This window comes from Dasypus novemcinctus, chromosome 17, assembly GCF_030445035.2.
Source record: "Dasypus novemcinctus isolate mDasNov1 chromosome 17, mDasNov1.1.hap2, whole genome shotgun sequence".
NCBI lineage: Eukaryota > Metazoa > Chordata > Mammalia > Cingulata > Dasypodidae > Dasypus > Dasypus novemcinctus.
The window spans coordinates 51,930,863-51,956,988 of NC_080689.1; the positions used below are offsets into that span (position 1 = coordinate 51,930,863).

The 26,126-nt window shown below is 37.7% G+C and overlaps 1 protein-coding gene across 18 annotated transcripts in view; it reads left to right on the plus strand.

Moving 5' to 3' along the window:
• The window catches only part of EHBP1 (EH domain binding protein 1), a 524,220-nt gene that overhangs the window by 216,620 nt on the left and 281,474 nt on the right, over positions 1-26,126 (plus strand). The gene's annotated exons all lie outside the window — the stretch shown is intronic.

Consider the following 26,126-nt stretch of genomic DNA (forward strand, 5'->3'; position numbering starts at 1 on the left):
ATACAATAAGAATAGAATAATATTTTATACCTTGCTTTTCTTCATTGAACCATATAAATTGATACTTTTTAAGTATATAAAATACAATGTAAAACCTTTTTAGTTGTTATTTTTTTTCAAAATAAAATATAAAATTTTTGTTGTTAGGCTTTATAAATGCAATGTTTTAGGCATAAATGAATCATGGTTTATCTAAAGTTCTGATGCCGTTTAATATTTTGAATTCTATAGCACATAAACCATTTACAAAGCACTTTCATATATTTCATGTTACTGCATCCTCTTAAAACCCATGTATTAATAAATAAAACCTACAGATGGTATGATGTTTGTCATAGATTTAATGAAGTTCAAATTTTTATCTTTGTTAAATACCTCTTTCTGTGACTTCTGATTTTTTCTAATTTCTAAAAACAAGCAGATCTTTCCCATTGTCTTCTAAGTTCTCCCCACTTTCTGTGCTCCCTGTCCCGAAACACACATATACATACCCACATACTTTTAAAAACCTTATGAAGAGAGGTGCACTGGTTTTATCATCCCTACCTCTTATGAAACTTTTGAACCCATAAAAGGATCCTATTCTCTTCTTAAAAATAGACAAGCATTTAGGAAAATGTACCTTTTTGTCCTATGCAATGAATATTTTCTAACTGCCAAAAATATGAACATGTAGACATCATATACAAATTACTGTATTTTTAAAAGGGCTGAATTACTGCTTACGGTTCTTTAGATTCTTAGCTATGCATGGCTTTATATCAGATCACTTTGCATGCAGTAACCTGGTGGTGATGGTGTTGCTTGTATTATAATTTCAGTACTAACCGTATATTGGGTGCCATACCAGGTACATCCCAGCCCCATGGGCACAATTTGATTGATGGAAAGCTATTTCCAAAGCTATTTCCAAAGTAAAGGAAGTAGATTGGAATTTTTATTAATAGTTAACCTGAAATAACCCTTAAATAATACACTCCAAATAAAAATCTCTTTAAGGCTTTAGTTTTCAAAGACACTATCTTTTAAGGTACTTACTTTTGCCGCTATGTTAGTGAATAAACAAAAATATGTCTGCCAAGTGGACTACTGTAGTATGTGAAGGGGAAAGGTCATTTATCATAACCCCTTTTGCTTAACAGGCAAACCCCTTTTGCCTAATAGTGGATGGAAGATACCCAGCCATGGACTCTTCTTGGCCTACATCTACCTAAAAAAAAAAAGCCCCAAAAACCAAAAATAAAACTGCAGATGAAACAATAGTAGAACTGATGATAGGATTTAAACTACTATGTCAAACTCTTACAGATGTGTCTTGATAAACTTACAGTGATTTTAAACTTCCTGGGCCTAAATTTCCTTCCTCATCTGGAAACAGGGTTAACAACACCAGCCCTCATTTAACACCATTTAAAAAGATGTTAACGAAGATCAAATAAATATTAACTCAAAGCAGCTCACTAAACAAATGATAAAAATACTCATAAACTTTCTAAATGGTGTTTGATCATTTTTTCTACAAGGGATATATAGAACATAAGTAGAGGCGATGGACTTGGCTCAGTGTTTAGGGTATCCGTCTGCCACATGGGAGGTCCGCGGTTCAAACCCGGGCCTCCTTGACCCGTGTGGAGCTGGCCCATGCGCAGTGCTGATGCGTGCAAGGAGTGCGCCCCGTAAGGAGAGCCACCCAGCACCAAAGAAAGTGCAGCCTGCCTATGAATGGTGCCGCCCACACGGAGGGATGACACAAGATGATGCAACAAAAAGAAACATGGATTCCCGTGCCGCTGACAACAACAGAAGCGGTCAAAGAAGACGCAGCAAATAGACACAGAGAACAGACAACCGGGGTGGGGGAGGAAGGGGAGAGAAATAAATAAATAAATAAATCTTAGAACATAAGTGGAATTGGAAGGTAATTTTTTCTTAATAGAACAATGTGTCTGTGAAAATTTCAGCTCTTCTTTCTTTCAAACAGTCAGGTGCAGTTATTTGTCTTTGCCTCTTCAGAGGCATTAGTAGTGGGAGTGAAGAGTGCAATTTCTGAACACATCCTAGCTGTGTGATTCTGGGAAAGGCAATGAACCTCTCCATACCTCAATTTATTTAGCTGTAAAATGGGGATAATAGCAGTGCCTGCTTCTTAAGAGTGTTCTGACTTAACACATGTGCTTAAAATAATACCTGATAATGGTAAATGATCATTATGGTTAGTTGAGTTGTTAATGATCTGACTTAAGCAGGAACTAGTGTTATAGAAATCCATGCTGTAAGAAATGTTTAGCCATTTCCACTACAGGAAAAGAGATATGCTGTCACATGGTCTCTCTAGTGTATTTCATATGATGTAATCTTCAAGATTTCATATTAAATGCTCTAAAGAAAATAATTCTACATGTGATTAGGGTTGATGAAGTTATACAATTCTTATAGAGATCTGTGTAGTAGATATACACACAAACCATGTCTTATCTATAATTAGTTATTGAAAAAGTTTCCTGTAACCGGGTAAATTCTCTATTTGAAATGGGAGTAATTTGTAGTGTTGAATCTTGTATTTTAACAATGTCTGCTAATTTTTAGCTGAAAATGTTAATTGATCTTTATCTTACCTCTTTTTATTTTTTGTACTGTATTTTAGAGAATTACACCTTATCTATATATGCTTGTTCAGTTTTAAATTTTTATGGTTAGTTAAGACTTTTTTCAACTACAGAAAGTTTAAGATATTTTTATCACCCTGGAGCTGAAAAGTATTTTAAGAAATCACCTGCTTAGCTTCCTTCTTTTAAGCAGGGCTGTACCTAAAACATCACAAGAAACTATGTTAATTATCTTCATGATTTTTTTAATTTAAAAAAAAGATCTATAACTTGCCCTGAAGCAAGCTCAGCACTACAAAATATTTATTTAAGTATTTAATTATACTGGAAGCTATGATGTTGGGGCATCAATTTGAGAATCCTCCTTTGCCTCACCTTTCCAAATAACTTTTTAAAAACACTTAACACGTGCATTCTGTAGCACCAGAATCTGGAAATGCGAGAATGTATGTGTTGTAACAATGTATTTTATACTTTGTCCTTGAGGTAGGTTTGGAGGTGGCCATACAAGCTGCTAATATAGCCACCTGAAGGAGGAGATGAAGAACTCTATGTAGCCACCGTATCTCCTTTAAAAATTACCACATTCAAATTCAGGCATTCTACTATCCACCGTGTTATCAGCAATCATGTGGTAGAATGCAAGGTGCTGTTTCACCTTCATAACATGAAGATGAAAACGTGCTATCTATAGCTTAGACAAATTCAAGTACTCAGTAGTTTTTATGCCAGTCATCTGCAGCCCATTATTGAGTCTTTCATCTGTTCTCTGCTTCTTTGCACAAATTGAATGTCCCTTGTAGTGATAGCTGTGTTGCTGCTTACATTTTGAAACTATTTGTGTGATGCTTTAACCCTAGATTGTCCTCATAAATTCTGATGTTCCTGAAAAATAGCACCTATCTCATATGATTTTAAATTGTTTAAAAGTGTCTCTGTCAGAGGATAACCCAACTTTCCTGTCTTGCTATCTTATCTTGCTATCTTAAATGTTATTTGTAACACAAACTCTATATTTACCCTTTAAAGAAAGTTAATATCAGAAAGTTTTTTTAAATCGTGTGAGGATGGAGGTTTTTAGCTATATAGACTATAAAAATTCAGGACTGTTTCCTAAGATTTACTGGTTAAGAAATTTTAAAAATCATAGGGACGTTTTATATTTAACAATTGTCCAGAGACTATCTAAACTGAAAAAAAAAAAAAAAAAAAATCTGAGTGTTGTTGTGAAGTGACCTAAACTGGGCTAATCGTATACAAATCTTAAGAGTTTTTTTAAGGTGGGTAGATAATGGTGGCCAGTGACTACGGATTATAATGTAACCTTATTACCTTACTACCAGCTTATAATGAAATGCCTACGTTCTGTTACATGTAGACATTTTTTGATCACACATTAATTGGCCTGCAGGCATAAAGCATTTTCATAACAATCTGTTCTGTAAGGTCCATGAGGGAAGCTTCCAGCTCTCTTTCATTTTAGGCAGAATTCATTTGCCCTTTTGGTGAGCAATTGGCAACTAGAAATGTTCCCAAACCAATGAATGATTTGATATAGGGCTGTGTTAAGGAGTCAATCCCAGGTAGCATTTCTGAGTAACGTCTAAAGACCTATATGGTGTTTTATATCCTGTTTATGCATGGAAGGAGAGCAACCATAAAACATATTTATCTAATTCACAATTTATCCATGTATAAAAGTCCATTTCTAACATTCATCTTGTTAACCAACAAGCTATTCATTTTACCTATAAGCACTATTTCTGATATTCACTGTCCTAATTAGCAGTGTCTCAAGGTTAGATCAAGTTATAAAAGAAGTGCTTGTGGTCACTACCTCTGGGGTGTGGCTGTTTCTGATATAGTGTTCCTTGCATGTGGCTTCTCAATTAGGTCTACCTATTGCCCCTGCCCTGTGTTTGGCACCTTCTATCCATACCAAAGTGTTAAAATTATGTTATACACTCCCTAATAGGAGTGTTGTTAAATATTTGAAATGGTGGAAATAATATAACACTTGCCATTTTTTAGGTGGTAATGTTGTTAAATTTGTGCCAAAATACATGCGATACATTTATTCACTTTTGATCTTTTTTTCATCAGATATTTGAGGGGCTAGATCTAACTTTTAATTTTTGTCATACAACTCAGTATATATATTACTAATACTTAGAATCCTATTTATATTTCTATTATTAAGTAGCATAGGGTAGTTCGCTTAAATTTTATCATCTATAGCCTTTTCTATCTCATAGTTTATTTTTTATTTATTATTATTTATTAGAGAAGTTGTGCGTTTACAGAACAATCATGTATTAATATAAAATATAGAATTCCTGTGTACCAACCTATTACCCATACCTTGCATTGGTGGGAATATTTGAAACAGTTGATAATAGCACATTTTACTAGCTGTAATCCATGGTTTAACCTAGGGTTCACTGTTTGTGTAGTATAGTTCCATGGGGTTTTTGTTTTTAACTTTTATTCTGTCATATTATACAATCTAACATTTCCCTTTTCAATCACAGATATATACTTCAGTGCTGTTAATTGTGTTCTCAATGTTGTGTTACCACAGCTACCATCCAATAACAAAACAATTCCGTCATTCTAAATGGGAACCCTGTGCATTTTAAGCCTTAACTTCCCATTCCCTATCCCACCCCATCCCCTGGTAACCTACTCTGAGTTTGCTTATTCTAGTTATTTCAAATCAGTGAGATCACCCGATATTTGTCCTTTTGTGTCTGGCTTCCTCAACATGATTTCTTCAAGGTTCATCCAAATTGTCACATGTATCAGAACTTTAATTCCTTTTACAGCTCAATAATATTCCATTTTATTGTATTTGTTTATCCATTCATTGGTTGATAGAAACTTGGGTTGCTTCCATCTTCTGGCAATTGTGAATAATGCTGCTATATATATTGGTGTGCAAATATCTGTTCCAGTCCCTACTTTGAATTCTCTTGGGTATATACTGAGTAGTGGGATTGCTAGGTCATATAGTAGTTCTATATTTGGCTTTATGAGGAATTGTCAAACTATCTACAGTCATTGTACCATTTTATATTAACACTAGCAATGAATGAGTAATTCTATTTCAACACTGATTATTTTGTGTTTTTTAAATAGCAGCCATTCTAATGGGTTTGAAATGATATCCCATTAGGAAAAAGAGTTTCACCTGTTCTATTGTAAAAGTTGCCTTATTGTAGATGTTGCAGTTGTTCCTTATTATTGTAGATGATGTTGCAGTTCAGATAGCAAACAGCTGCTTGGTAGTTTCCAGTAAATATGAGGTGGAAATTAGGGTCAAGGTGCTCTCAGTTCCAGAAGCTTTGAGTCCCCTGGTCCCATCTTTATCTCCTCTCGTCTCTCTCTCTGTTCCTTTATTTTGTAAAGTTCTGTGTTGTCTTCCCTTCAAGCCAACCTATTGTGAGCTGATCACAGCATCTCATTATGGTTTTGATTTGCATTTCCCTGATGGCTAATGATGTTGATCATCTTTTCATGTATGTATTCTTTTGGAGAGATGTCTGTTCAAGTCTTTTGCCCATTTTTTAATTAGGTTGTTTGTTTTTTTATTTTTAAGTTGAAGGATTTCTTAATATATTCTAAATATTAAGCCATTTTCAGATGTGTAGTTTACAAATATTTTCTTCCATTGTGTAGGCTGTTATTTTATTTTCATGATAAAGTCCTTTGAGATGCAAAATTTTTGTTTTTGATGAGGTCCCATTTATCTATATTTTCTTTTGTTGCTTGTGCTTTGGGTTGTAAAGTCTAAGAAACTATTGCCTAACACACGGTCCTGAAGATGCTTCCCTATGCTTTCTTCCGGGGGGGGGTTATAGTTCTAGATCTTATATTTAGGTCTTTGATCCATTTTTAGGAATGTTTTATAAGGTATGAGGTATGAGTCCTACTTCCCTTTTTTGCAAATAGAGATTCAATTTCCCAACACCATTTGTTGAAGAGACTTTTCTTTCCCAGCCGAGTGGTCTTTGCCAACTTGTTAAAAATCAGTTGGCCATAAATGTGACGTTGATTTCTGAAATCTTAGTTTGATTCCATTGGTCTATATGTCTGTACTGTGGCTTTGTAATAAGTTTTCAGATTGTGAAGTCTGAGTGCTCCAACTTCATTCTTCTTTTTCAAGATGTTTATAGCTGTTCAGGGCCCATTTCCCTTCCATATAAATTTGATGACTGGCTTTTCCGTTTCTCCAAAGAAGTCTCTTGTAATTTTTAGGCAGAATTTTAGCTGCGTGAGCCACATCTGCTACCCTGATTTTTGGTGTTGATCTTGTACCCCGCCACTTTGCTGAATTCATTTGGGATTGCATTGAATTTATAAATTGCTTTTAGTAGGATTCACGTCTTAATGATATGCAGTCTTCTAATCCAAGAACACAGAATGTCCTTCCATTTATTTAGGTTTTCTTTGATCTCTTTTAGCAATTTTTTGTAGTTTCTGTGTACAAGTCCTTTACATCCTTAGTAAGATTTATTCTTAGGTATTTTTCTTTTAGTAGCTATCGTCAGTGGAAATTATTTTTTCTGGCTTTCTTCTTCTGATTGTTCATTGCTTATGTATAAAAACTGATTTTTTTTTTTTAGTACTGGGGCCTGGGGATTGACCCCAAACCTCATATGTGGGAAGCTGGTACTCAACCACTGAGCCACACTGGCTTCCCTGAGTTGGTTTATTATTTTTTGGGTTTTTTTGTTTTGTTTTGTTTTTGTTTTTTTCAGGAGGCACTGAAACCAGGACCTCCCATGTGAGAGGCAGAATTTCAGCTGCTTGAACCACATCTTCTCCCCTGATTTTTGGTGTTGATCTTGTACCCCGCCACTTTGCTGAATTCATTTATTAGCTGTAGTAGATGATGGAGGATAGAAAGATGTAGGGGAAAGGGGATAGTGTAGGTGACCAAAATCAATACACACAGAAAAGAGGAAATGGAGGATGAGGAAACCTAGCAAATGTGAAGCATTCCCTGCAGCACCTGTTATATAAAGAAAAGAAAAGAAAAAAGAGAGAAAAGAAAAAAAAAGAGAAGAGAAAAAGGGGGGGGGTGCATAGAAAAGGGGGAGAAACAAGCAAGAAAAAGAAAAAAAAAAAACTAAATACATGAAAAAAAACCTTGGGGGCTAAAACAGGAGAAAAGACCAGGAGACAATGCAATATTAGCAACCACGAGGAAAAAAAAAAAAATGAACCAACGTTTCAAGCTAGAAATCCTCTTTGCAGTTAAATAATATGCTTAGGGATCTGACCTTCCCCTTTTCTCCCTTCCTCACTTCTCTCTCTCCCAGGGCAGCAGGCAAGCTTCCTGAGAGGTCCAGTAGGAGATTCAAGTAGGTCCTTGTTGAACCAACTCAACACAGAAGAGTATGACTCTTTATTTCCAGTGTGAGAGCACCTACACTTCACCAGAAACCCCAAATATGCTATTGGAAGCTTGGATAGCACCTGCTACGGTCCCTCCCCCTTAGGTGTGCTAGGGGAGGTCTAATTGATTTTCTGACTCCACCTTCTCCCAGACCAAGTTTCCTATCCTAGGACGTTTAGGTAAGTTGGGCTTTCTCAGCAGATTCGCCTCTCCTTTCTTCCCACACTCTCCCCAAGTCAGCTGGTACACTCCTCCAAGCTCAAGGAGAGAGAAAAACAAAACAAAACAAAAAAACAAAAAATGCGGAGGGCTAGGGTAATCAGGGACCTCAGACGGATCAGGGTGTGGTGGATTTGGGGATGGGAAGTCCGTGATATTGCTGACTCAAAGTCTGTGAGTCTCTGGAGCATGGGCCACCAGGATTTAGGGGACACAGACCTGGAAACCACACATCTGGTTAACACGGGGTTTGGGAACACCGCAGCACAACAAAGCCTTCAGGGATCGCCATGGCCGGGCTGTCAGCCCTAGGGGGAGGGGTCCCACCCACAACTTCTGACCTCTGTGTCAGAAACCCCAAATTCCACCTCATAAGAATCTCTTCTGTCACTGTCTCACCAAATCGACATCCAGACACCTCCTGCCCTGCAAGCCCCTGAAACAACCCGCTCAGGGTTTGAGAACACCACAGCACAACAAAGATTTCCGGGATCACCATGGCTGGGCCGCCAGCCCTAGGGGGAGGGGCTCCACCCACAACCTCTGACCTCTGTGTTAGAAACCCAAAATTCCACCTCTCACAAGAATCTCCTCCGTCACTGTCTCACCAAATCGACATCCAGATACCTCCCACCCTGCAAGCCCCCGAAGCAGACTGCTCAGGGCTTGGGAACACCCCAGCACAACAAAGCCTTCAGGAATTGCCGCAGCCGGGTCGCCTGCCCCAGGGGGAAGGGTCCTCCGACCTCCGTGCAAGAGACCCACAATTCTACCTCTTGCAAGAATCTCTTCTGTCACCGTCCCACCAAATCGATGTCCAGACATCTCCTGCCCTGCAAACACCCAAAACAACCCAGTCCAGCAGGACTCCGACCCTACTCAGCTGCTTCTTTGTAGGACTGCTGCATGTTTTTTTGCCCACTTCTGTTTTGTCCTCTTACTTCTTTTTTAATGTAGCATTTAGAGCTACTGTCTTCACATCATCCCATAAGTTTTAGTATATTGTATTAGTTTTCATTCACCTCAAGATATTTCCTAATTTTGCTTTGATTCTTCTTTAACTCATTGATTGTTTAAGAGTATGTTTTTAAATTTCCAAGTATTCATGAATTTTCCACTTCTTCCCATTTTATTGATTTCTAGCTTCATTCCATCGTGGTTGGAGAATATACATTGTATGATTTCAATATTTTTTAATTTATTGAGACTTGTTTTGTGATTCAACATACATTCTGTCCTGTAGAATGATCTATGTATACTAAAGAAGAATGTGTGTTCTGTTTCATTGGGTGCAGTGTTCTTTATATATTTGTTAGCTCTAGGTGGTTCAGTATATCATTCAAGTCCTGTACTTTCTTATTGATCTTCTGACTAGATTTTCCATCCATTATTGAAAATGGTATGTTAAAATATCCTACTGGTTTTTTTTTTATTTTTTTTATTTTTTATTGACTTTGTAATAATATTACATTAAAAATATATATGTGAGGTCCCATTCAACCCCATCCCCCCACCCCCACTCTCCCCCTCCCCCAACAACACTCGTTCCCATCATCATGACACATCCATTGGATTTTGTAAGTACATCTTTGGGCACCTCTGCACCTCATATACATTGGTTCACATCATAGCCCGTACTCTCCTCCATTCCATCCAGTGGGCCCTGTGAGGATTTACAATGTCCGGTGATTGCCTCTGAAGTACCATCCAGGGCCGCTCCATGTCCCAAAGACGCCTCCACCTCTCATCTCTTCCTGCCTTTCCCCATACCCTTCGTCCACTATGTCCACTTTTCCCATTCCAATGCCACCTCTTCTATGTGGACATTGGATTGGTTGTGTCCATTGCACCTCTATGTCAAGAGGAGGGTCAGATTCCACCTGGATGCTGGATGCAATCCTCCCATTTTCAGTTGTAATCACTCTAGGCTCCATGGTGTGGTGGTTGTCCTTCTTCAACTCCATCTTAGCTGAGTGTGGTAAGTCCAATAAATCAGATTGTAGGTGCTGGAGTCTGTTGAGGCTCAGGATCTGACTATCACATTGTCAGTCCAGAGATTCAAATCCCCTAAATATATCTTAAACCCCAACATTAACTGCACCTCCAGCACATTGGCATGAAAGTCTTATGAAGGGAGATCCCATCTGAGTCCAGATTCATCACACATAAACACCATTTCCAAAGAGGGGCCATCTGCCCTGGTAGTTAACCCCATCGGCCATGACCATAACTCCCGTGGGTCTCTTTAGCCCTCAAAGGAACCAATATCTGGGGGTTGTATCTGCTTTATCTGTCTCTCTGACTCTGCTCAGTTGTGCATGAGGGCAAACCTTCTGCCAGCCTCCAGACTCTTTTTTAGAAACTCGTAGCCATATAAACTCATTTCTCCTTTCCATTTCCCCCTTACTTTAGGTCAAACAGCATTTTAAAGTCATGGTATTTTATGTAGACATGGATATTCTGCTGATCCGCATTGAACCTTCCGTATAAGGTCATTTTCCAGTTGCATCATCAGTTGGTAGTTGATAGTGGTCCCTCGTTGCCAGGGAGGCTCATCCCCGGGTGTCATGTCCCATGCTGGGGGGAAGGCATTGCATTTACATGCTGAGTTTGGCTTCGAGACTGGCCACATTTGAGTAACATGAAGGCTGACAGGAGGAAATTCCCAGGCACAAAGTTGTTCTAGGCCTTGTTCTTATTTTGGGTTTATCAGCTGACAAGCATAGTCATTAGCATCAGGGGCTCACTGTTGAACCCTCACTCCCTCCCGGTCCCCGCCACTGTACCTGGGAGACTGTCGCTGCTCCCCTAGGGACCACGACAGAGCACCACTGGCCAGGAACCCAGTACCCCCCCTACTGTGGTTTTTAATTGTTGCCACTATGAGTATATACAAACATTACCATGCACCCTGGACGTATGTTCTGTACAGCTCCCTGTCAGCCATATATCACCTGTCATTGGTACCCCATACCAGTATCCCTCCATTGCCATTGTTGAAACACTCTGTGATCCAGAACTCCCCGAAATTTGAAGCCCAATATAATTTCATGGTCCCTTACTAGGGAATGGCATATAGCGATGAGCTTAAAGGATAGATAAAGAACTTGGATAAAGTTAGATAAATAACTTAGATAAAGAATGTTGACTTGAAAAAATTCCACATCCTATCTTTTTCTTTTTTTTTTTTCCCCCCCTCCCCCCTAATTATTCAGCTTTTCTTCACAGGAGTCCTAGACCACAGCAATGTATATATATAATATACAGCACTCCCACACATCCACCAGAAAACCTTTTCCCTTCCACAGTGATACTCTTACGCCCTATTCATATCATATTTACTTAAAGTGATGTACAGAGTCTGAGACATTAGCTTTCTAACAAGGTGACATCTGTGCTTACATTGTGGTGCATACTTTAGGATACACAGTTCTTTACATTTTTAGTTATCCTATGTTTTACATTATGGTTTACATTATCAGTCTGTCATCTCCTATATGTTATAGTGTAATATTACATGTTTTATATCCATCCTTGTGTACTCTGAAGAAACTCCTCTCTTACCCCCCATTTACTTTGGTTCCACACATTTAACGTCCATTTTCCCTTCCACCTTGGTGTCCTCAGTGATAGCCAACCTCCGTTTCCTGAGGAGCCACTTCCAGAGATAGATGGAATAGTGTTCAGGTCCTAACTTACTCAACTGCCCCAATGCCCTGGGAGCCACCCTTTCTCTCGAGGGATACAGTTCCCTCTATTTGATGGCATTAGTCCTCCCCAGGATGTGGGTCCACCCCCACTCTCACTACTTGGGTTTCTACCCCATGGTGTCACCCACTCTGGCAGAATGAGCATTTAGACATTCCCCAGGAGTCCGTCCTGCATCAGACCCTCCCCTCCGAGCATTCTAAACAGGTAACCCTCTTTATTATATTTTGATATGATTTTCTCGGCATTTTACTCTCCACCAACACCTGACCCTCTCCTGGTTCGTATGCTACCCCTCCCTCCCCCCACTTTTGGGCAACGTTACCCATCCGTCCCTCCCCAGCCACCCTCAAACCCGCAAAGCCCCAACCAAAGGCAACCCCTTGCCCCCCTTTTATCTCTTCTTTGTGTTCATACTTACCACCATCTCGTCTTAAATTCGACCCCTGCAGACATCGGCTCATATCCTTCCTCCACCCTCCGATTTCCTGTAAGCCTATCGTTCAGTCTCTTGCTATCTAGGGCAGCTTGTTTATTTCATATCATTGAGGTCATGTAGTATTTGTCCTTCAATGTCTGGGTTGCTTCACTCAACATAAGGTTCTCAAGATTCATCCATGTTATCACATGTGTTTGTAGTGTGTTTGTTCTTACAGCCGAGTAGTATTCCATTGTGTGTATATACCACATTTTATTGATCCACTCATCTGTTGATGGGCATTTGGGTTGATTCCAACTTTTAGCAATAGTGAACAATGCTGCTATGAACATTGGTGTACATATATCGGTTTGTGTTCTTGTTTTCAGTTCTGCTGGGTATATACCCAGCAGTGGTATTGCTGGGTCATATGGCAAATCTATGGCTAGTTTTTTGAGAAACCGCCATACTGTCCTCCAGAATGGTTGGATCCTTCTGCATTCCCACCAGCAGTGGATGAGTGTTCCCCTTCCTTCACATCCTCTCCAGCACTTGTATTCTTCTGTTTTTTTCATAGCTGCCAATCTTATGGGTGTAAGATGGTATCTCATTGTAGTTTTGATTTGCATTTCCCTGATAGCTAGAGATTTGGAACATTTTTTCATGTGCTTTCTTGCCATTTGTATTTCTTCTTCGGAGAAGTGTCTGTTTAAGTCTTTTTCCCATTTTTTAAATGGGTTGTTTATCTTTTTATTTTCAAGATATAGGAGTTCTTTATATATGCAAGTTATAAGTTTCTTATCAGATATATGGTTGCCAAATATTTTCTCCCACTGTGTGGGCTCCCTTTTTACTTTCTTGACAAACTCCTTTGAGGTGCAGAAGGCTTTAATTTTGAGGAAGTCCCATTTATCTATTAGTTCTTTTGCTGCTCGTGCTTTTGGTGAGATATTCATAAATCCATTTCCTATTACAAGGTCCTGTAGATTTTTCCCTACACTGCTTTCTAAAGTTAAAATATCCTACTGTTAATGTGGAACTGTCAGTTTCTCCCTTCAAATCAGTCAGTATTTTCTTCATATATTTTAGGGCTCTGCTTTATGTGCATAAATAATTGTTAAATCCTTTTCTCACATTGTCCCCTCCGTCAATATAAATTACCATCTTTGTCCTTCATAACTTAAAGTCTATTTTAGCTGATATTAGTATAGCTACCCCAATTCTCTTTTGGTTAGTACTTGCATGGTATGTATTTTTGCCAAGCTTTTACTTTCAAACTACTTGTACCTTTGAATTTAAGATGAGTCTCTGGAAATAACTTAGTCTCTCCCTCATTTTTGAATAAAAAGTCTCTCGAAATATAAAATTCATGGCTGGCAATTGTTTTCTTTCAGCACTTTAGTATTTCAACCCATTGCTTTCTTGGTAACTGAGACTTCCTTGTATGTAACAATTTGCTTTTCTCTTGCATCTTTCAGAATGTTCTCCATGTCCTTATGTTTGATAGTGTGATCAGTATATCACAGGGTGTATTTTTCTTCATGGTTTTCCTCTTTGGTGTTCTCTGGGCTTCTTGGATGTGCATATTCACATATTTTGCTAAGTTGGGGAAGTTCTCTGGCATGATTTCTCAGAATAGTCATTCTTCCCCTTTCTTTCTTTCTTTCTTCTCCTCCTGGGAACTCTGATAATTCATATATTGGTATACTTAATGGTGTTCTATGGATGTCACAAGCTATTTTTCCTTTTAATTTTATCTTTCTCCTCCTTGACCTGACTCATTTCAAATCTCTTGTCAAGTTCACTGATTCTTTCTTCTGCCAATTCCAATCTGCTCTTGAAACCCTCCTGGGAATTTTTCATTTCAGTTATTGTGGTCTTCAACTTTAGTAGTTCTCTTTGGTTCCTTTTTAAAATTTCTATCTCTTTACTCAGATTCTCATATTGCTCATACATTGTTTTCCTGATAACCTTTAGTTCTTCTTGTATTTTCCTCCATCTCCTTAAGCATTTTTAAGGTCATCTTTTTAAAGGGGTTGTTCAGTTTGTTCATGTTCTTATCTTCGTCATTGGTGTTTTCTGGACTTTTATCCTCTTCCCTGGATAAACCATCATTTCCTGTTTCTTCTTTGTCTTGTAATTTTTTTGACGTACACTGTACATTTTAATATTTTAATATGTTGATTGTAAGAATAATTCCCTGATATATCTGTTTCTTGATTTTATAGCCAGCTGGTAATAAGACAGATTTTCTTGAACTTTAGCCCTCCAATCAGGAAAGTCTGCCCAAGTTGAATACAGCATGCAGGGTTTTCCCTCTCTTGTCCTGGGGAGGTTTCCCTCTCCTGGATGTTTAAAGTTGGCAGGAATTTGCCCCACACTGTCTGCCTCTACAGTTTCTAACACTTCTTTCATTTTCTCGAATTGCCTTTTCCTGGAGGGCAAATTCTGAGAGGAGGAGCATGCCTGAGAACTTTTCCAGCTGAAGCAGGGCCAATGACTCACAAAGTGGGTGTAGACCAACTCCAAAGTGCTTGGGAAGGGGCTCAGGAAGGGTGCCCAAAAGATTCTCCGGTGGCTTCTCAAAGCTGAGCTCTCCTGGCCCTGGCCTGCAAATACAGCCCTTCAACTAATTGTTCCCACAACCCTGATGAAGTGCAGCATCTTTAAGACTCCACTGCCACCACCATTGTCCAGGATGGGTTGAAACAATGGCTGTTCCTGCCTTTGTCCAGGTGGGTTGAAACAATGGGTACCCTCAGAGCCAGTGATCCAAATTTGCGAATCAAAAGATGTGACCAGTGATTGGCCGTGCCCACCCCTGGTCGTGGGAAGAGGATTTTTATGTCCCTTTGTCATCAGCGAGCTAACCAGGTTGGGGGATATGCACTGGTAGCTGTGGTGCAGCAAGAGCAATTTACTGTTCTTTACTGTAATTTATCAGCCTCTTCCTCCCATTCTTCCCTGGATGCTGAACAGTGTTCTTTGGGCTCTGAAGTTTCAAAATAGTCATTTTGAACAGTTAGTTCCTAACTGTTCTTTTGGTGGAAGTATTGAGTCTTGGAGTTTCCTACTTCACTATCTTCCCACAAGAGAGTTATGTATTTGAATTTCACAAGTAGTTTGGTTAGTTGTTGTGGTTGTTTTGTGGTTGTTTTTGTTTGTTTTTTGAAGTACTGAGGGCTGGGGAGTGAACCTGGGATCATGTATGTGGGAAGCTGGCACTCAACCAATGAGCCGCATTGGCTTCGCTGAGTTGGTTATTTCATTCGTTTTGCTTGTTGTATGTTTTTGTACTTTCAGGAGGCTTTGGGAACCAAACCTGGGATTTCCCATGTGGGAGGCAGGCGCTAAACCGTTTGAGCCACTTCCACTCCCCCATTGTTAGTTTTTTATTTCTTAACTGGAGACAAGTTTCATTCATTTTCTTTATAGAATAAAATTTATGCACTTATTCAGTAGTTATGAAGGATACCTACTCTGGCCTGAGAATTACACTAAACTCCAATTCTCAAACTTTACTATGCATTAGAATCACCTTAGAACTTGTTAAATCTAAATCCAGGGCTCTGCATTTTTACGAACATTCCAGGTACTGCTGATGCAGGTGGTCCCAACCCACAATCTGAGGAACACAGTCCAAGAGATAACTAATTCACCAGACTAAATACCTTCCTAGTAGAGACTCACAGTCTGATGGAGCCAGCAAGGAAATAGAACTAGTAATTGATATAATACAGGGAATTTTAACTCTGACTGAGGAACTAGGGAAGGCTTCCCAGAGATTTGACACCTTAACTCAGTGGTTCTTAGCTGGAGGTTATTTTTCCCTCCAGGGAACATTTGGCAATACCAATTGATATTTTTCATTGTCACAACTTGGAGGGGTGTGAACCTGGCATCTAAAGGTAGAGGCCAGGGATGCTGCTTAACATCCTGCAATGAAGAGAACAGTCCCAACAACAAAGAGTTATTCAGTCCAAAATGCCAAGAGTGCTAGATTGAGAAGCCTTAGCTTATTTTTCTCCCTCTCTCTTTAATGTCTTGCTTCTCTCCCCCTCCCTGCCATATACCTATAGGTTTTTTTTAGCAAGTTGCACAAGTATTAAAAGAATAGATGATCATTGTAAAAGCATCAAACAGTAAAGAAGTATTGAATGTAAAAAATGAACTAACTCTCCCCCACACACACACAAGTCTCATGAAATTATATAATGTTCATATATTTTTAGGTTTTTGTGTTCTTAAATAGGATTATACTTTACATATTGTTGCATTACTTTTCTTGCTTTACAAATGTGCAGTTGCACAGTTTTCATGATATAGATAGATGTATTAAAATATTTTAATCATTCTTGTGCTGGTGGGTGTTTCGAGTTTATTTGATGGTGCTGATGCATTGACAGTTTATGTATATACGCACAAATAGCTATAGGATAAATTCCCAGAAATGGAATTAAGTTAAGAGGTACATTTATTTTATTTTGATATTTTTAATGCAGTGTTTGAAATGCCTGTTTTCCACATTTTTACCAGCTGTGGATATTATCAGACTTTTTTATTTTTATCACTCTCCTGGGAAAATACTGTCTTGTTACCATTTTAATGTGCATTTCTCTAATAACTGTTGAAGTTATATGCCTATTGACCATTTATATATTTTTTCCTGTGAATTGCCCATGAATACCCACTACCAGTTTCCTACTGAAGTAATTGAAATTTATCCTAATGAAATAATTGAGTATGAGTGTAAAGAATTAACTAAAAGGATTTTCACCTGGTTACTGCTTACACTGTGATAAATTATAAACAACTTCAGTGTCTAAAAAGTGGGATTACTTAAGTTATGTCTATAAAATGCAAGCAATCTTTCTAGCCATTAAAAATGGCATTGTGAGTGAGACACCTGAGTAGACAGGCAGCAGGGGTAGTCAAACTAGGATTGACAAACTAGGTTTGTCATTTTAAAAAGAAGGCTCAGTTGTGGCATAACTCACTGCAAAAAGGGTTTGCCATCACTTTCTACCATAGGAGTGTGGGCAGATCTGAGCCCCAAAATTTGTCAGAGGTAATGCCTTTTTGGCATAGAAAATAGGGGAACAAGTTGCAACATTATTTTCATCATCGATAGTTTAGTTGTGATTGATATTTTCATTAGGTAGCACATGGCAATGCAATGGTCTGTCAAAGTGAAAAACTGTGATATTAATTTGTTAAAAAAAAAAAATCTACCCATATATAAGTATGTTCCAGCTAATTATATTCTGGTAGTCAAACTCACTGAGACAAATTGTCTTATAAAGCAAAATGTCAACATATAGAGGGGCAGGGAGCATTATATAGATATAACAATGTGACCTTGAATTTTTTGGGATCCCAGCTGTAACCCCAACTATTGTAAAGTTGTTTTCAATAAAGACAATGTTTTAAATGCAGAAAAAAAAATTACTAATATACAAGAATATTCAGCACATTTTATTGAAAAACATAGTTTACAAAAGAATATGTATAAAATGTAATCCAATTTTTCTTTAAAATGAATGTAAACTAGAAAAATATGCAATAAAATTAAAATGCTTGCCTCTGGTGGAGGGATTATATGTAATTTTCCTGTACTCTTTACTTCTCTGTACGTTCTACTTAATTTTATAATGAATCTGCATTACTTGAGTAATACAAAAAAAAGATTTTTAATTCATAAAACAAAAAGCAAGAAAATACTAACTATATTAGTAACAAAAATGGCAGACAAAGGCTAATATTATCAATATTAAAAAGCTCTAGAAATCATTTCTTTAAAAAAGACTAAGATACAAATAAAGTTAATAAAGGGCATGGCCAGTTTCACAAAAGAAAACATACAGATGGATAATAATCATGAAATTAAATCAGTGAGATACAAGTTTTCTACTAACAGCTTAGCAAAGATTTAAATAATTATATATAGGGCTGCTGTGGGTGTGGTGAATAAGACTGGCACTGTTACACACTGTTGATTATAACTTGGAATAATTTTCTGGAAAGCAATGCGGCAATATGTATAAAATCTTAAAAATGTTCAAATGTCTTACTCAAAAATTCCCCTTCTAGAAGGAATCTGTCCTAAAAAGAAGTCAGAAATACTGAAAATACTTTAGGGATAAAGGTATTCTTTGTACCAGCAGCACATCTAAGAATCACAAATTTAAATTACTTAAATTTTCATTTATAAGGAATAGTTATGTAAATTTTTGGTGTAACCATATTACAGAATGATACACAATTTCTAAAATTTAGTTTTACAAAGTTATAATGTTAAGTTTACAAAATTGATTATAAAGTTTTACTAATAGTATCATCTCAATTGTTTAAAAAGGACTAGAGAAAATGTATCAAAATAACAGTAGTTTTAGCTATTTAGTAAAGTTTTTTAGTGATTCTTTTTTGTCTTCTCTGTGTACTTTTAATTTTCTAAGATAAATTTTCTCATAAAATCAGGGGTGGGTGGAAAGTATAACATTAGATTACAGAAAGACAAGTACAGAGTCTTTTACTGTGTGGTCTGCTCACAGATGTGAGGCTTGAATTTTGGCAGAAGTGGTACAGGGGGTAGAAAGAAGGGTCCAGATTCGGAGATATTTCACAGCTAGCACCAACTTCGTTTGGTGATTCTTGGGATTCTGTCGGTTGGTAGATGGTGGTACAATTCACTGAGCTGAGAACTTAAGGGAGAAACAGCTTGACAGGTGAATATGAGTTCAGTCACAAAGGTGAAAATGAGCAATGGGCACTTGAGTATTTGGGTCTTTAGCTCAGTAGTACGTGTGTCTAGTTATAACAATATGGCAGTCATTATCAACACACATTCAAGTCCTAGCCACTGATAACCAAATCTTTGGTTACCAGGTTTTATTTTAACTAACAGATAATTACAGTTCCCTTAGAATTTCTAATAGAAACTAATTTTAAAATCTGCTAGTGTAGTTTTCTGTTTACAATTTAAAAACTGAGTAAACTTGTTGCTTTCTTTAGGGTTACATGAAAAGGGATTGATACAAACTGCCTTTTAACAACTTTGTAGTAGACTTGACTTCAGGGTCACTTTAAGAATATATATATTTTTAAGTTTGGAAAGCCTACTCTTAAACCTTTGATTTCAATACTTAATAACTTGTTTTGAATGCATATCTATCTGTAATTTCCCTCTTAGAGAGGTTGAAGTTTTTCATTTGAGATTTTTAGAAAGTTAGATTTGATTCTAAAATCTATGTAATAGTTTTTATAAATATTTTGAGTACATATTTAAACAGATTTTTAGGTTGATTCATTTCAATTTATATTTATGCTACCAAACCTTTTCCATCCGACCATCAAAGTTGGTTATTTTAGCTGATATGGTTTCTAATTAAGCCTTTGTGGTTGAGAGAGCTCCCTGCTTTAGCATTTAATTGCTCCATAGACTCCAAATTAAATTCTGTAGTATTCCATTTTGGTCTGCTGATGAAGCAAAGATCTTTCTGGCATGGCCAGAGAAATGAGGTGCTGTTGAAACTCAAAGAACCAGCATCAAAATATTAAATATTGAAAAAATTAGAACTCTTTGACTTCTACATTTGAGAATAAAGTTTAAAGTGTTATCACATATTTAAATGAAAGAATGCAAGGCACATAATAGGCTCTAAGTATTTGTAGAATAAGTGAAAACAAAATCATTGACCTTATTATTGTAGCATACCACATTATTTTGTTGTAGAAAGGATGAGGTCTTGGGAATTTTAATTTGAATGAAAAGTACGAGGAAACAAAGTTGATAACTCTCTGTCGGGGATAGTGTAAGATATTCTTGCATTGGGAAACAGATTGGATTCAGAAACCTCTAAGGTCCCTTCCAATTCCATGTTATTTCGTTTGACAGTTTTGGTTCTTGAAGCAGTAAGAAAAGAAATATTTACACAAATATTGTGTTTTGATTCCGTACACTGAATAATTTACATAGTGATGAAACAGAAGACAAGAACTAAATGAGAATTTTAAGACCAGCATTAACCTGGTCACATGTCCTTTAAATACTGTTCAGAATTTCTGCAGTCTTTTACTTTGTTTCTTGGTGTCCTGAGTCCATAATACTCACAATAGAATTTAGAGTTCTGAAGGACAAGGTCATGAATGGAATTGGATAGTAGACTGTAAGAGTCTACATATGTGCTGCCATCAGTGATTTATCTATCATTCAGAGACTCACTACTTGCTTGTGGTGATGTTGAGGCATAGCATCTAAAATAGACATACATGATTGTATTGATGATCCACATCTAGAATATCCCAATAAAATAAAAATTCTCAGTTTTTTTTTCCAAATTCTACTCAATTTATTCATTTTTTTAAAAGATATTACATTAAAAAAATATGAGGTCCCCATTCGCCCCCACCGCCCCCACCCCACCACTCCCCCCACAATAACACTCTCCCCCATCATCATGTCACATCCATTGCATCTGGTGAGTACATCTCCGGGCATGGCTGCACCCCATGTACCCTGTTCCACACCATAGCCCACACTTTCCCACGTTCCATCCAGTGGGCCATGGGAGGACATACAACATCCCGCAATTGTCCAAACAGTTTTGATAAGTCACTAAGAATTAGTAAATTGAAGAGCTTAGGTAAATGTAAGACAGGTAAACTTTGTTATAATAATTGTTTAATGGGAAATGGACTTGGCCCAGTGGTTAGGGCTTCCGTCTACCACATGGGAGGTCCGCAGTTCAAACCCCGGGCCTCCTTGAACCGTGTGGAGCTGGCCCATGCGCAGTGCTGATGCGCGCAAGGAGTGCCGTGCCACACAGGGGTGTCCCCCGGGTAGGGGAGCCCCACGCACAAGGAGTGCAGCCCGTAAGGAGAGCCCCCCAGCGCGAAAGAAAGTGCAGCCCGCCCAGGAATGGCGCCGCCCACACTTCCCCTGCCGTTGACGACAACAGAAGCGGACAAAGAAACAAGATGCATCTTTTTATTTTCAAGATATAGGAGTTCTTTATATATGCAAGTTATAAGTTTCTTATCAGATATATGATTGCCAAATATTTTCTCCCACTGTGTGGGCTCCCTTTTTACTTTCTTGACAAACTCCTTTGAGGTGCAGAAGGCTTTAATTTTGAGGAAGTCCCATTTATCTATTAGTTCTTTTGCTGCTCGTGCTTTTGGTGAGATATTCATAAATCCATTTCCTATTACAAGGACCTGTAGATGTTTCCCTACACTGCTTTCTAAGGTTTTTATGGTCTTGGCTCTTATATTTAGGTCTTTGATCCATCTTGAGTTTATATGGCTACGAGTTTCTAAAAATGAGTCTGGAGGCTGGCAGAAGGATTGCCCTCATGCACAACTGAGCAGAGTCAGAGAGACAGATAAAGCAGATGCAACCCCCAGATATTGGTTCCTTTGAGGGCTAAAGAGACCCATGGGAGTTATGGTCATGGCCGATGGGGTTAAGCAGATGCAACCCCCAGATATTGGTTCCTTTGAGGGCTAAAGAGACCCATGGGAGTTATGGTCATGGCCGATGGGGTTAAGTACCAGGTCAGATGGCCCCTCTTTGGAAATGGTGTTTATGTGTGATGAATCTGGACCCAGATGGGATCTTCCTTCATAAGACTTTCATGCTAATGTGCTGGAGGTGCAATTAATGTTGGGGTTTAAGATATACTTAGGGGATTTGAATCTCTGGACTGACAATGAGATAGCCAAGTCCTGAGCCTCAACAGACTCCAGCACCTACAATCTGATTTATTGGACTTACCACATTCAGCTAAGATGGAGTTGAAGAAGGACAACCACCACACCATGGAGCCTAGAGTGATTACAACTGAAAGTGGGAGGATTGCATCCAGCATCCATGTGGAATCTGAGCCTCCTCGTGACATAGAGATGCAATGGACACACCAATTCAATGTCCACATAGAAGAGGTGGCATTGGATTGGGAAAAGTGGACATGGTGGCTGATGGGTATGGGGAAAGGCAGGAAGAGATGAGAGGTGGAGGCGTCTTTGGGACATGGAGCTGCCCTGGATGGCGCTTCAGAGGCAATCACTGGACATTGTAAATCCTCACAGGGCCCACTGGATGGAATGGAGGAGAGTATGGGCCATGATGTGGACCATTGACTATGAGGTGCAGAGGTGCCCAAAGATGTACTTACCAAATCCAATGGATGTGTCATGATGATGGGAATGAGTGTTGCTGGGGGGGGGAGAGGTGGGGTGGGGGGGTGGGGTTGAATGGGACCTCACATATATATTTTTAATGTAATATTATTACAAACTCAATAAAAAAAAATGTATTAGCCATTAAAAAAAAAAAAAACTATAGAGACAAAAATAAACAACAAAAACAAAGAAACAAAAAAAAAAAAAAAAAGAAACAAGATGCAGCAAATAGACACAGAGAACAGACAACCGGGGGAGGGGGGGGGATTAAATAAATAAATAAATCTTTAAAAAAAAATAATTGTTTAATAAAATGCTCAGTTCTGTTTTTATAAAATTCAAATGATCAATTCTGCTTCTGGTAATATGACAGACTAGATAGCACCAATAACTCCTCTATTGGAAAACAGCTAAAAACTTGGGTAAAATATGGGGGGAAAAAACAAAAAACATAACAAACCAAACAAAAAACCACAGAAAAGGTATTTTTAAATGTGCTTCTGAAATGGCACAGATGGAAAGAATCCAAAGAAGTTTTAAAAAAATTGAAGTTAAAATAGAAATCCTGGAAAAAAACAACCATCAAACCTTTCTCACTGAGGGTTTCTGAAGTGAACCCTTGATTTGCTACTTTTACAATTAAATGGAGAAGCAGAAAAAAGTCTAGCATTTTCCCCTCCCCTAAGGTAAAAGGTCTAATAAGATCTTTTGTTGCATAAACCTGAGACCCCAGAGCTCTACCATCAGCACAAGGACGAAGAAGAAATTAAACTCATTACAGAGGAAAAAGGAGAAAAATTTCATCTTCTCTTCTTTGCATTAAGAAGTGAGGGCAATATCACCCTTAAATTTGTAACCATGAGCCAGTCCTCATCTGGGTTTCACTTAAGAATATTCTTAATGATATAGTAAAAGTATCAATTTTACACTAAATTTTGATCTTTGAATATTAATCTTTTTAATGTTCTCTGTGACAAAAAAGGGAGTATGCATAAAGCATATTGAAGTACAAACTTGTTCAAGAAAAAAGCTTTTGAGCAATTATCTGAGATGTAAATTAACCTAGCCATTTTTTCCCCAGAACACCATTTTTAATTGAAAAAATGAGACTAACAGACAAATAGTTTATTAACATTGTGTATTTGGCAGACATTTTCTTGAAACTGAACAGATCATGGTAGGAGTCAATTTGTAGGGCTGCTGTAACAAAGTGCCACAACCTAGATGGCTTAAAACAACAGAAATTTACTGTCTCACATTTCTGGAGTCTGGAAGTCCAAAATCAAGGTGTTGGAAAGACCATGCCCTTTCTGAAGCCTGGAGGGGAGAATCCTTTCTTGCCTGTTCTAACTTCTGGAGTTTGCCAGCAATCCCTGGAATTTCTTGGCTTATAGGTGATCTATGTTTCTGTCTCCATGTGGCCTTTCTTTTCTTCATCTTCACATGGTATGTCCTCTCCCCTTATTATAAGGATACGAATCATATTGTATTAGAGCTCACCCTAATTCAGTTTGACTTCATCTTAACTAATCACACCTTCAAAGACTCTATTTCTGAATAAGGTCACCTTCATAGGACTGGGTGTTAAGACTTGAACATGTCTTTTGGGGGGACATTATTCAACTGATAAAGTAAGCAATTAAAATTACTTGTTGCCAATGATAAAATTCGAGCTCTCAAGTGAAAAATTAGAATTTTGAAAAACTTGTACTCACCACCTTTAACTTCAGAGTTTCCCAATGCTTAAAAAATTTCCTGATGGAATAAATGGTGACATTAGCAAATGTTTTTTGGGTATTGGTAATGAAATGTGTCAACATTTGGAAGATCTGTATAATTCAGGTAAGCATTATTTTCCAAATGGAGAAAATAAGATGTTAATAAAATCATGCTTAGATAAAAGATTCTTTAAACATGCATGACAGCCATGGATTTTAATATAACAGAGTTTGATGTGGTTTCAGATTCGATATTAACATTAACCTTTAAGAAGCTACCTCTTCTTGAATTTGAGTATAGTATCAAAGAAGATCTGAAATGATATGAACAGTATATTAATATACTACTTCCGTTTTTAACTACATATCTGTGTGAGATGGGATTTTCTTCATATACTTCTTCATATACTTCAATCAAATCAATATATCACTATATCACACAGACTGAATGTCAGAATAGATATGAGAATCAACTTGTCTGTTAAGCCAGACATTAAAGAAATTTTAGAGAGCTATTAAAATTACTAAAGAGATTTGCAAAAATGTAAAACAGTGACACTCTTCCCACTAAATATTTTGATGTGGAAAATTAAATGTTATTTTATAAATGGAAAATGTTATTTATGTTAACACATAATGAGTTTATTCTTTGTAAATTAAATATTTACTAAAATTCTTAACTTTAATTTTAATTTGGTAAATATTGATAAATATAACCCACATAAGCAAAAGTTTATTGAAGTTCTCTATTAAAGAGTATAAACGAGTCTGGATTTTTAAAAATTCTGTCAATATACTGTTTATAAGAGAAAATCCTAAAATATATGAGGAGGTAAGATGTTAAAGGTCAGACAACGAATGAGGGTAGAAGAAGAAGCCTGTGAAATAGACTGGGGCTATTGATTTGGGACTACTTTGAGTATGAACTTGTCATGGATTTTCATGTCAGACAGAGTGCCTTCTCACCTAACTTTCCTAATTCTGTGCTGTCTTCTGGCAGCTGAACCTCCCACACAGTGCTTTTGGAATGGTGTTGCCAAGAAAATACTGATTCTGTTCATCCCTTTCACTTTACACATAAACAAAATGAGGGAATCCCTATTTTGCCCCATTTCTTACTAAGTCCACACTATACTGTGTATTATTTAATAAATATATCACACCTGCACCAACACATTCCCACAAGAATAATTTTCTTTTGAATTTCAATTTAAGCTCATGGACCCCCTGGTTAAGAAACACTGCTCTAGAAGGTGAGTTTTGAGAAAAGAGTTGAAGGAAGTGAGAGAGCTAGCTATCTCTATGGAAAGGACATTCCTGGTAGGGGAAGTAGCAAGTGCAAAGGCCCTAAGTCAGACGTTACCTGGTGTGCTAGAGAAACAGCAAGGAGGCCAGTAGAGTGAAGCAGAGAAAGGGAGAGGGAAAAATAGTGTAGGAGATAAGGTCAAAGAGTGAAATTAGAGAGGCCTGATCATATTTGTCTGAGTAAGGGGGCTTTGACTTTTATACTGGGGCTGCTGGTGGAGGCTTTCAAGAAGAGGAGTGAGATAATCTGACTTTAACAAGATCATCGTAGCTGCTGTGTTGGGAATAGACTGCAGGGCAAAGGCAGCAGCAAGATCAGTTTGAAGAATATTGCAGTAATCCAGATGTAAGAAATGTTGGTATTTTATCCAATCAAGTAAATGTAGAAAGTGCTCAAAACTGGAATGTGTACATGTAGGGCAAGGGCTGGTGAATGGGGAAAAGGGGTTTATCACAAAATTCCACAGTCTGGAATTTTGCCCACATTATAAGCAGCTTCTCATCTCTTTCACTTACCTTATACCTTGGTTTCATATACTTTGGAAAATATTCCATTACCGTGCATTTGA